General features: G+C 44.1%; 1 long non-coding RNA gene across 1 annotated transcript; it reads right to left on the bottom strand.

The window, feature by feature from the left end:
- Window positions 1–292: 292 nt before the first annotated feature.
- On the bottom strand, window positions 293–2725 carry LOC134928769 (uncharacterized). The gene is made up of 2 exons (XR_010177994.1): window positions 2519–2725; window positions 293–1737 (listed from the first exon to the last, which is right to left on the bottom strand). It is a non-coding gene; the product is annotated as an uncharacterized LOC134928769 (long non-coding RNA).
- Window positions 2726–12619: the final 9894 nt, after the last annotated feature.

Below are 12619 nucleotides of genomic sequence, written 5' to 3'. Positions count from 1 at the left end.
TCACAAACTCGGCCCTCAGGACCACACACAGTGCATGTTTTTCACGAAACCCAGTAGAAGCACAGGTGTATGAATTACTCACAGACATATGTTAAAAGGTTCACAGGTGGAGCTAATTATGTCACTTGTGATTCTGTGAGGAGACCTGCAAAACATGCACTGTGTGGGTTCCTGAGGGCCGAGTTTGAGAACCTGTGTTCCCAAAAAACACTCCTCAACATATAATATGTTAGCCTTGAGGAATACATGTGTCCCTATGTGTGATGCACCATCATATTTAAGACACACAAACTTACTGTAATCAGGAATATTTTATTTCCTAATGTTTGATGCTGTAAACTTGATGATGTGTAAGTAAATACACAGTTTGCCACACATATACATTATTATACACAGTTTGTGCTTTTTGTTTTAAATTACATATTTGTTTGTTTCTGCATCACTTGTCAAAACATTCTTAATAATTTTAAACACACACAAACATGTCCCAACAATACTGACATTCATTTGGACAATGTTTTTCAAACAAAACAAAGGCAACATATTACAAGCTTTTTACGCAACTCAATTGTGTTCTTCTTATAATGTTGTATAGATAAGATAGCTAAGATATGTATCACTAACATTGTATTTTGGATTGTCTGCAGGCAAAGAGAATGATTGGAATCTAGAAAGAGTAATGATTAGAAAAAAATCAAGTGGTCAGTTTACTTCCTGCTAAAGACATTCTGCCTGGCTGGCAATTATTGTATCTGCAGGCAAAGAGAATGATTGGAATCTAGAAAGAGTAATGATTAGAAAAAAATCAAGCGGTCAGTTTAGTTCCTGCTAACATGTATGTGTGGCTCCATCAACATTTCCCGCCTCCAATACCAAATAAAAATGGTTTTGAATAAATGTTCGTCCAAAATTTATAATAATTTTTGTGATGTTGAAAAAAGGGTCAAGGACCTAAGTGTTATATTATTTTAGCAACAAAAACACTTGCTAACTTTTTTGAGTTACTTATCACAAATGTCTAACTTATTTTTTTCCACTTTTTTTTTGGTGGCTGCTTGTCCTGCCCTTTGCCTTCAGCACTGTCATGTTGTCGTGCTCTGGTGGAGCGTCTTGGTGGTGATGAGACTGACGTGACATTTGGAGTAGTCGTACCAGAACTGCTGCTTGTTTGCGGTTGCTGCATGCATCTGAGTGTTTCATTCAGGTTAGTGAGGGTGGCATTGAGTTCACGTGTAGCAGCATTTTGATTGTCTACTATTCTGAATAAACTTTCATTAATCTTTTGATTGTTTTGAAAAATGCTCATGTAACTTTGCTGCTGTCTGTGCTGTTCTTCCATTATGCGCTGTAAGTTGCCCATGACCTGTGTAATGTCTGTACGTATGAGTTCCATGGTATTGCCTATTCTGGTTGTTTGCTTATTTTGTCTACTCAGATTTCTTGATATTCTTCTGAGGTGAGATGGTAGGCTTGCAAACATTTGTGTCTGCTTACGTAGGCAATCTTCATTAGTGGCCTGCTGTCTAGCCCAAATGGTCCAAAACACCTGATCAGGGCCTTGTGTTCCTGGTGTTGTTGGGCTGTGTTGTGGTGGTGGTGTGCTTTGCTGTGGTGGTGTACTCACAGGTGCTGGGGGGCTCATTCCTTGCATTAATGGCTGCATTTTTAAGATGTTTGTCTCCTCCATGTCACTGTGTTGCTGTTGTTGCGGAGGGATGCTGTTCCCAGGACTCGAAGCTGAAATGTTAGTTAAATCTCCGTTAGCTATCCATATGTTTGAGAAATGTAAACAAATCACTACACATGGGGGGCAATTTACTAAGATGGGAGTTCTATTTAAGATGGGATGTTGCCCATAGCAAACAATCAGCTTCTACTTCTCATTTATCTAGCACCTTCTAGAAGATAATACCTGGAATCTGATTGGTTGCTATGGGCAACATCCCATCTTCATTAGAATGCCCATCTTAGTAAATTTACCACATGGAATACATGTGATTCACTGTTGCTTTCAACTCTTCTGGCTAGCAACATCATCACTCATAGCTTAAATACGTACATATGCCTGTTTGTGGCAAATGTGTCTGGTTACTTAATTGTGAAAGCAAACACTTTATTTTTTTTGTAGCTCACACATACTCCATCATAAAAAAACATTGGAATACATAATGTGTTACCAAAAAGCTTTGTTCAAACAAACATAGTAATGTTTTTATATGTATTTTGCAATGTTACCTCAAACACACATGTGAAATGTTGAAAAAAAACCATACTTTTTTCAAAAAAACAAACATGCTTTTTTGTTGCAGCATCTTACACACAATGTCATACTGTATGGCTCAAGTGGACATACATATCTTTACTGGATGTGGACAAGGACATTTAGATTGGATTAAATTTCAGCTTTTACTTACTGCGGTAAGTATTTACTTTTTTGATGTGTTTTGACTTAATGCGGTTATGACATTTTTAGATTACGTACTGAATTTTTACACATTTTTTTCAGTTTGATACTCACAATCAAGATGAGGGGAGTGTGGATGACGCCTTGGAGGTGTGTCCAAAATTTGGAGTGGCGGAACAGAACATACGGACGATAATCTTCGTGGCTGGGTAGCCTACTGTGTTTGTGCCGGGACATACGACCTTGCTTTCTTTTCGGCCACAGGTTTTTTGTGGTGATGTCTTTTAGAAGTGCCACTTCTGCTGCTCCATACTTATTTTGATGGACCTTTTAATGAAAGTGCAATTTGGTTATGGCCATTCCTTTACAAGCATACCCTATACTATAATGGACACTTTACTTGCTTCCGCAGCGTCATCATCATCAGATGTGATAGGAGTTACTGGCCGACGAGGAGTGCTGCTTTTTTCAGACACTGTATAAAATGAATTATAATAAAAAATCATGCTATTCTGTATACATCCACCCATTATGCTTATAAACATTTATTCTTTTAGAAATGCTTGGCTTTTTTTTTTCTTCAAAACAGAAAAAAAAAAAACAACAGTGACCAAAACACATATGCACTATGGCAACATCAACACAGGAAAACATGTACAGGACACTGACATAGGCCACAAGTTCAAGGAAAGGTTTTTAAAAATTAAAAAAAAAAACACAACTTCATTTTGTATTGGTAGGAAAAATATTACAGATGCAATATCTAATTTGCTCTGTGATGTGGCACTCCAAAGACACATTACCACTATATGAGCAAAAACAAAATGCAGCAATTTGTTTAATAAAAAACACTGCAGTGTGGTGTCACGGTACAAATACAAGCAAACAACAAAAAATTTTAATTTTTTTTTTTTTTAAACATAACATTATCTAAAGATGACATTACACATGTAAGTGGTTCCCAAACCACTTTCCAGTACTCCAGCCTCTAACATCACAACCACTTTTTTTAAACAAAACCACATAGATCACTTAAATAAAAAACATAGTCACAATTTCAAATTCCAAAAAAAACAACAGGAAAACATTATTGCAGCACAATTCAGAGACACACCAAGTCCAAACTACACATGCAAAAAAACTGCCTGCAAAACACATGACATACAATAAAGTAAGAGGTTACATTGACTTTTATATAAAACATTAACCAAAACAATGTATTTGCTGACACACACTAGAAGATGGGAGTAATATGCAACGTCACATGACACACATTCCAAAAAAAAACAAATAATAAAAAAAAAAAAAAACATGCTCACCATTCTTCCTGGGCCTATCTGAATCCCGGACATGGGTTGCAGAGACAACTTCTGGAGGGATTACACTCTGCATGGGCTCCTCATACTCCAGATAACTTGCAATATAGGGCTGCCCACCACCGGTTTTCCGAGCCGACTTGGCCTCCTTGGCCATTTTGGACTTGACACGTCGCTTTATGTCATAGTACCGTTTGCGGCACGTGTCCTCAGTCCGCTTGACCACCCCCTCACTATTGACAGCAGCAACTACTTTCGCCCACAACACCGTCTTCCTCCGTGTTGGCACCTTGGCGGACTCCGGGCCAAATAGCTTCCTCTGATACTTAATCAGCTCACGCACCAATGCCACATTTTCAGCAAAACTAAACTTAACATTCCGCCCAGTCTTAGTAGTGGTGCGTGGCTGTGGAGCACTCTGACTGTCACTATCACTTGAGGCTGCTGCAGCAACCTCACCCACCTCCTCCACCTCACTAACCTCACTAACACTCACCTCCTCCACCTGACCAACCTCCTCCCCCTCACTCACACCCTCCACCTCTGAGTCACACATAATTGTGTGTGTAAACAGTTAACACAGGGAAAAAAAAGACAAACAACACACTCCTCCACTACCACTACACAACACACACACACACACACACACACACACACACACACACACACACACACACACACACACACACACTGACAAGGGACTATAAATAAAAATAACTTGGACTAAAAATGAGACAAAACCACAAAATACAAGACAACAAGAATGACAAGACGACTTTCAAACACAATACCACACTCAGAAATCGCTACCACCACTCCTCTTCAAACCACAAATTCACCTACCTCCACAGCACAACCTCCCTCCTCCTCACCACTAACTAAACCCACGAGGTGCGGACGGTTTGGGGCGTATTTATATGGTGGCGCACAGACACTCCTACCATCTGAAACACAACCAATCACGAACGGGGATGAAAATCTAAACTGAAAGTGAAAATGCAGCCGCGAAGAAAAAAAAACCCTGCCGCGTTTAACTTAGGAAAAAAAAAACAGCAAATACATCAAAAACACGTACGCAAACGACAATGACGGCCGTAAATGTACCAAAAAAACCCGACTGGCATCGACATCGGAAAACACGAAAACAATAAAGTCGACTGCTTCGTAGTTTTGCGTATATGGATTAAAAAAGTTGCATGAAAATGCACCCGATACAAAACGAGTTTAAACACTACACAAACCGACTCAAACACGAATATTAGTAAATATTGGCCCATATGTTAGACAGACATTAGGTCGATAGGGTCAAAAGTTCGACAGGGTCAAAAGGTCGACATGGAAAAGGTCAACAGGTCAAAAGGTCGACAGGTCAAAAGGTCGACAGGGTCAAAATGTCGACATGAAAAAGGTAGACACCATGTTTTTTTGCATTTTTGTGGTTTGTGTGGATAGTTTTGTCATCTGGGACCCCCAATTGTAGAAAGGCATACCCTCGAGGGGCTCGCTGCGCTCGCCACAAGGTTTATAACCAACTCTATGCCAACATGGATAGAGAAAGTATGAAATAATCCAAAAACATGTTGCATTAAAAAAAAACATTTGTCTTTTTTTTATGTCGACCATTTTCATGTCGACCTTTTGACCATGTCGACCTTTTGACCTGTAGACCTTTTGACCCTGTCGACCTTTTGACCCTGTCGACCTTTTGACCCTGTCGACCTAATGTCTGTCTAATATATGGTGTCTATCTATTGACTGTCTAACTAGACACTGTCTATCTATCAAACGGATAGGTAAGTGCACAAAAGTCTGCAATGACCTCCATGCAGCCAAATCTATGGGCCACTACTCTCTGCTTATTCTTCTTGACCTCTCTGCTGCTTTTGACACTGTGGACTACCCTCTCCTTCTGCAAATCCTTCACTCTCTTGGTCTGCGTGATACTGCCCTCTCCTGGCTGTCCTCCTACCTCTCTGATCGTTCCTTCTCTGTCTCCTCTCATGAGGCAACCTCCCCCTCACTTCCACTAACTGTTGGTGTCCCCCAAGGCTCTGTTCTTGGTCCTCTCCTTTTCTCTCTCTATACGTCCTCTTTAGATGAACTCATTAGTTCTTTTAACTTCCAATACCACCTCTATGCTGATGACACTCAAATCTACCTCTCCTCCCCTGATCTCTCCACGGCTCTCCTCACTCGTACCTCAAACTGTCTTTCTGCTATCTCTTCCTGGATGTCTCAGCGCTTTCTTAAACTCAACATGTCTAAGACTGAGCTGATCATCTTCCCACCCTCCCACACAGCCTCACCTCCCACAATCTCATTATCCATTGATGGCACGACTATCTCCCCTAGCCCCCAAGTACGCTGTCTTGTCGTAATCCTTGACTCCTCCCTCTCCTTCAAACCACACATTTAGCACCTCTCACAAACCTGTCATTTTCATCTCAAAAACATTTCCAGAATCAGACCTTTTCTCACCCAGGATGCCACTAAAATCATTATTCACTCACAGATTATTTGCAGACTGGACTACTGTAATCTCCTCCTAACTGGCCTCCCTGACAATTACCTCTCTCCACTCCAATCTATCCTCAATGCTGCTGCCCGGCTCATCTTCCTCACCAAACGCACTACGTCTACCTCCCCTCTCCTACAGGCCCTCCACTGGCTTCCCTTCCCTTTCAGAATCCAATTCAAACTTCTCACACTCACTTACAAAGCTCTCACCCACTCCTCTCCCATCTACATCTCTGACCTTATCTCCCTTTACTCTCCCACCCGTCCTCTTCGCTCTGCTAATGCACGCCAACTCTCCTGTCTTCTGATTACTTCCTCCCACTCCTATCTCCAAGATTTTTCACGTGCTGCTCCCTTTCTCTGGAATTCTTTACTTCTCCCCCTCAGACTCTCCACCTCTCTACAAAACTTCAAACGGGCTCTTAAGACCCATTTCTTTACCAAACCTAGCCAAATCTCAACCTAACCCTCTGTTCCACGCTCTCTATGTACCCCATCTGTGTCACCCCTGTCTGTCTACCCCTCCCCTTAGAATGTAAGCTCTCACGAGTAGGGCCCTCTTCCCTCATGTGCTTATACGTTTCTTACTTTAATAATCCTCAACTGCCCAAATCCCGCAGTTTTTTGGCCACCTGGAACTTATCTCTATGTTTGGTGTAGTTATGCTTAGTTGCCCTGTACTTGTCCTATATTGTCTTCAACTGTAAGTCACTGTTTTCCTGTTTTGATTATGTGCATATGTACTCTGTAATTGGGAGCTGCGGAACCCTTGTGGCGCCATATAAATAAAGTATAATAATAATAAATAATAATAACCCTAACGCTTTCACTAGTGCCTAACCCTAACCTCCCCTCCTGCAGCCTAACCCTAACGCTTTCACTAGTGCCTAACCCTAACCTCTCCACCTCACAGCCTAACCCTAACACTTTCACTAGTGCCTAACCCTAACCTCCCCTCTGCAGGCTAACCCTAACCATTTCACTAGTGCGTAACCCTAACCTCCCCTCCTGCAGCCTATCCCTAACCCTCCCAATAGTGCGTAACCCTAGCCTCCCATCCTGCAGCCTAACCCTTTCACTGGTGCCTGACCCTAACCTCCCCTACTGCAGCCTAACCCTAACCCTTTCACTAGTCCCTGACCCTAACCTCCCATCCTGCAGCCTAATCCTAACCCTTTCACTAGTGCCTAACCCTAACCTCCCCTCCTGCAGCCTAACCGTAACCCTCTCACTAGTGCCTAACCCTAACCTCTCCTACTGCAGCCTAATCCTAACCCTTTCACTAGTGCCTAACCCTAACCTCCCCTCCTGCAGCCTAACCGTAACCCTCTCACTAGTGCCTAACCCTAACCTCTCCTCCTGCAGCCTAACCCTAACCCTCTTACTAGTGCCTAACCCACCTCTCCTCCTGCAGCCTAACCGTAACACTCTCACTAGTGCCTAACCCTAACCTCCCGCAGCCTAACCATAACCCTTTCACTAGTGCCTAACCCTAACCTCCCCTTCTACAGCCTAACCCTAACCCTTTCACTAGTGCCTGACCCTAACCTCTTATCCTGCAGCCTAATCCTAACCCTCCCACTAGTGCCTAATCCTATCCTCCCCTCCTGCAGCCTAACTAACCCTCCCACTAGTGCCTAACCCTAACCTCTCCTCCTGCAGTCTAACCCTAACCCTCCTACTAGTGCCTAACCCTAACCTCCCCTCCTGCAGCCTAACCGTAACCCTCTCACTAGTGCCTAACCCACCTCCCCTACTGCAGCCTAACTGTAACCCTCCCACTAGTGCCTAACCCTAACCTCCCCTCCTGTAGCCTAACCCTAACCCTTTCACTAGTGCCTAACCCTTACCTTCCCTCTTACAGGCTAACCATAACCCATTCACTAGTGCCTAACCCTAACCTCCCCTCCTGCAGCCTATCCCTAACCCTTTCACTAATGCCTAACCCTAACCTTCCCTCCTGCAGCCTAACCCTAACCCTTTCACTAGTGCCTAACCTTCCCTCCTACAGCCTAACCCTAACCCTTTCACTAGTGCCTATCCCTAACCTCCCCTCCTGCAGCCTATCCCTAACCCTTTCACTAGTGCCTAACCCTAACCTTCCCTCCTACAGCCTAACCCTAACCCTTTCACTAGTGCCTGACCCTAACCTCCCCTCCTGCAGCCTATCCCTAACCTTCACTAGTGCCTAACCATAACCTCCCCTCCAATAGCCTAACCCTAACCCTTTCACTAGTGCCGTACCCTAACCTCCCCTTCTGCAGCCTAACCCTTTCACTAGTGCCTAACCCTAACCTCCCCTCCTGCAGCCTAACCTGTAACCCTCCTACTAGTGCCTAACCCTAACCTCCCCTCCTACAGCCTAACCCTAACCTTCCCTCCTGCAGCCTAACCCTAACCCTTTCACTAGTGCCTAACCTTAACCTTCCCTCCTACAGCCTAACCCTAACCCTTTCACTAGTGCCTAACCCTAACCTCCCCTCCTGCAGCCTATCCCTAACCCTTTCACTAGTGCCTAACCCTAACCTCCCCTCCAACAGCCTAACCCTAACGCTTTCACTAGTTCCTAACCCTAACCTCCCCTCCTACAGTTGAACTGTGACCCACCTCTCGCGGCCCATGCAGAATGTTGACTACATCCCAAGCAGGAGATGACCTGGCTGCATGTGCTGGCTGGCATCTAATGGATGGAAATTAGTGATGTGCACCGGACATTTTTCGGGTTTTGTGTTTTGGTTTTGGATTCGGTTCCGCGGCCGTGTTTTGGATTCGGACGCGTTTTGGCAAAACCTCACCGAAATTTTTTTGTCGGATTCAGGTGTGTTTTGGATTCGGGTGTTTTTTTCAAAAAAAACTAAAAAACAGCTTAAATCATAGAATTTGGGGGTCATTTTGATCCCATAGTATTATTAACCACAATAACCATAATTTCCACTCATTTCCAGTCTATTCTGAAAACCTCACACCTCACAATATTATTTTTAGTCCTAAAATTTGCACCGAGGTCGCTGGATGGCTAAGCTAAGCGACACAAGTGGCCGACACAAACACCTGGCCCATCTAGGAGTGGCACTGCAGTGTCAGGCAGGATCGCACTTTAAAAAAATAGTCCCCAAACAGCACATGATGCAAAGAAAAAAGAGGCGCACCAAGGACGCTGTGTGACTAAGATAAGCGACACAAGTGGCCGACACAAACACCTGGCCCATCTAGGAGTGGCACTGCAATGTCAGACAGGATGGCACTTCAAAAAAATAGTCCCCAAACAGCACATGATGCAAAGAAAAAAAGAGGCGCACCAAGGACGCTGTGTGACTAAGATAAGTGACACAAGTGGCCGACACAAACACCTGGCCCATCTAGGAGTGGCACTGCAGTGTCAGACAGGATGGCACTTCAAAAAAATAGTCCCCAAACAGCACATGATGCAAAGAAAAAAAGAGGCGCACCAAGGTCGCTGTGTGACTAAGCTAAGCGACACAAGTGGCCGACACAAACACCTGGCCCATCTAGGAGTGGCACTGCAGTGTCAGGCAGGATGGCACTTCAAAAAAATTGTCCCCAAACAGCACATGATGCAAAGAAAAAAAGAAGCGCACCAAGGTCGCTGTGTGACTAAGCTAAGCGACACAAGTGGCCGACACAAACACCTGGCCCATCTAGGAGTGGCACTGCAGTGTCAGACAGGATGGCACTTCAAAAAAATAGTCCCCAAACAGCACATGATGCAAAGAAAAAAAGAGGCGCACCAAGGTCGCTGTGTGACTAAGCTAAGCGACACAAGTGGCCGACACAAACACCTGGCCCATTTAGGAGTGGCACTGCAGTGTCAGGCAGGATGGCACTTCAAAAAAAAATTGTCCCCAAACAGCACATGATGCAAAGAAAAAAAGAGGTGCACTAAGGTCGCTGTGTGACTAAGATAAGCGACACAAGTGGCCGACACAAACACCTGGCCCATCTAGGAGTAGCACTGCAGTGTCAGACAGGATGGCACTTCAAAAAAATAGTCCCCAAACAGCACATGATGCAAAGAAAAAAAGAGGCGCACCAAGGTCGCTGTGTGACTAAGCTAAGCGACACAAGTGGCCGACACAAACACCTGGCCCATCTAGGAGTGGCACTGCAGTGTCAGACAGGATGGCACTTCAAAAAAATAGTCCCCAAACAGCACATGATGCAAAGAAAAAAAGAGGCGCACCAAGGTCGCTGTGTGACTAAGCTAAGCGACACAAGTGGCCGACACAAACACCTGGCCCATCTAGGAGTGGCACTGCAGTGTCAGACAGGATGGCACTTCAAAAAAATAGTCCCCAAACAGCACATGATGCAAAGAAAAACAGAGACGCACCAAGGTCGCTGTGTGACTAAGCTAAGCGACACAAGTTGCCGACACAAACACCTGGCCCATCTAGGAGTGGCACTGCAGTGTCAGGCAGGATGGCACTTCAAAAAAATTGTCCCCAAACAGCACATGATGCAAAGAAAAAAAGAGGCGCTCCAAGGTCGCTGTGTGACTAAGCTAAGCGACACAAGTGGCCGACACAAACACCTGGCCCATCTAGGAGTGGCACTGCAGTGTCAGACAGGATGGCACTTCAAAAAAATAGTCCCCAAACAGCACATGATGCAAAGAAAAAAAGAGGCGCACCAAGGTCGCTGTGTGACTAAGCTAGTATATTTGACGACACAGAGGTAGGTAGAGCAGTGGCCTACTGTACCGTAATGCTATATATTATATACTGGTGGTCAGCAAACTGTGCAAAACTGAAATGCACCACAGGTATGGATGGATAGTATACTTGACGACACAGAGGTAGGTACAGCAGTGGCCTTCCGTACCGTACTGCTATATATAGTATACTGGTGGTCACTGTGTCAGCAAACTGCAAAACTAAAATGCACCACAGGTATAGAATGTAGATGGATAGTATACTTAATGACGACACAGAGGTAGGTACAGCAGTGGCCTTCCGTACCGTACTGCTATATATACTGGTGGTCACTGTGTCAGCAAACTGCAAAACTAAAATGCACCACAGGTATAGAATGTAGATGGATAGTATACTTAATGACGACACAGAGGTAGGTACAGCAGTGGCCTTCCGTACCGTACTGCTATATATACTGGTGGTCACTGTGTCAGCAAACTGCAAAACTAAAATGCACCACAGGTATAGAATGTAGATGGATAGTATACTTAATGACGACACAGAGGTAGGTACAGCAGTGGCCTTCCGTACCGTACTGCTATATATACTGGTGGTCACTGTGTCAGCAAACTGCAAAACTAAAATGCACCACAGGTATAGAATGTAGATGGATAGTATACTTAATGACGACACAGAGGTAGGTACAGCAGTGGCCTTCCGTACCGTACTGCTATATATAGTATACTGGTGGTCACTGTGTCAGCAAACTGCAAAACTAAAATGCACCACAGGTATAGAATGTAGATGGATAGTATACTTAATGACGACACAGAGGTAGGTACAGCAGTGGCCTTCCGTACCGTACTGCTATATCTAGTATACTGGTGGTCACTGTGTCAGCAAACTGCAAAACTAAAATGCACCACAGGTATAGAATGTAGATGGATAGTATACTTAATGACGACACAGAGGTAGGTACAGCAGTGGCCTTCCGTACCGTACTGCTATATATAGTATACTGGTGGTCACTGTGTCAGCAAACTGCAAAACTAAAATGCACCACAGGTATAGAATGTAGATGGATAGTATACTTAATGACGACATAGAGGTAGGTACAGCAGTGGCCTTCCGTACCGTTCTGCTATATATACTGGTGGTCACTGTGTCAGCAAACTGCAAAACTAAAATGCACCACAGGTATAGAATGTAGATGGATAGTATACTTAATGACGACACAGAGGTAGGTACAGCAGTGGCCTTCTGTACCGTACTGCTATATATACTGGTGGTCACTGTGTCAGCAAACTGCAAAACTAAAATGCACCGCAAGTATAGAATGTAGATGGATAGGATACTTAATGACGACACAGAGGTAGGTACAGCAGTGGCCTTTCGTACCGTACTGCTATATATAGTATACTGGTGGTCACTGTGTCAGCAAACTGCAAAACTAAAATGCACCACAGGTTTAGAATGTAGATGGATAGTATACTTAATGACGACACAGAGGTAGGTACAGCAGTGGCCTTCCGTACCGTACTGCTATATATACTGGTGGTCACTGTGTCAGCAAACTGCAAAACTAAAATGCACCACAGGTATAGAATGTAGATGGATAGTATACTTAATGACGACACAGAGGTAGGTACAGCAGTGGCCTTCCGTACCGTACTGCTATATATAGTATACTGGTGGTCACTGTGTCAGCAAACTGCAAAACTAAAATGCAC

The sequence above is a fragment of the Pseudophryne corroboree genome, chromosome 5 (genome assembly GCF_028390025.1).
Source record: "Pseudophryne corroboree isolate aPseCor3 chromosome 5, aPseCor3.hap2, whole genome shotgun sequence".
In the NCBI taxonomy this organism is placed as follows: Eukaryota; Metazoa; Chordata; class Amphibia; order Anura; family Myobatrachidae; genus Pseudophryne; species Pseudophryne corroboree.
The sequence above is the reverse complement of the archived record's forward strand: the minus strand, read 5'-3'. Positions and strand labels throughout refer to the sequence as shown.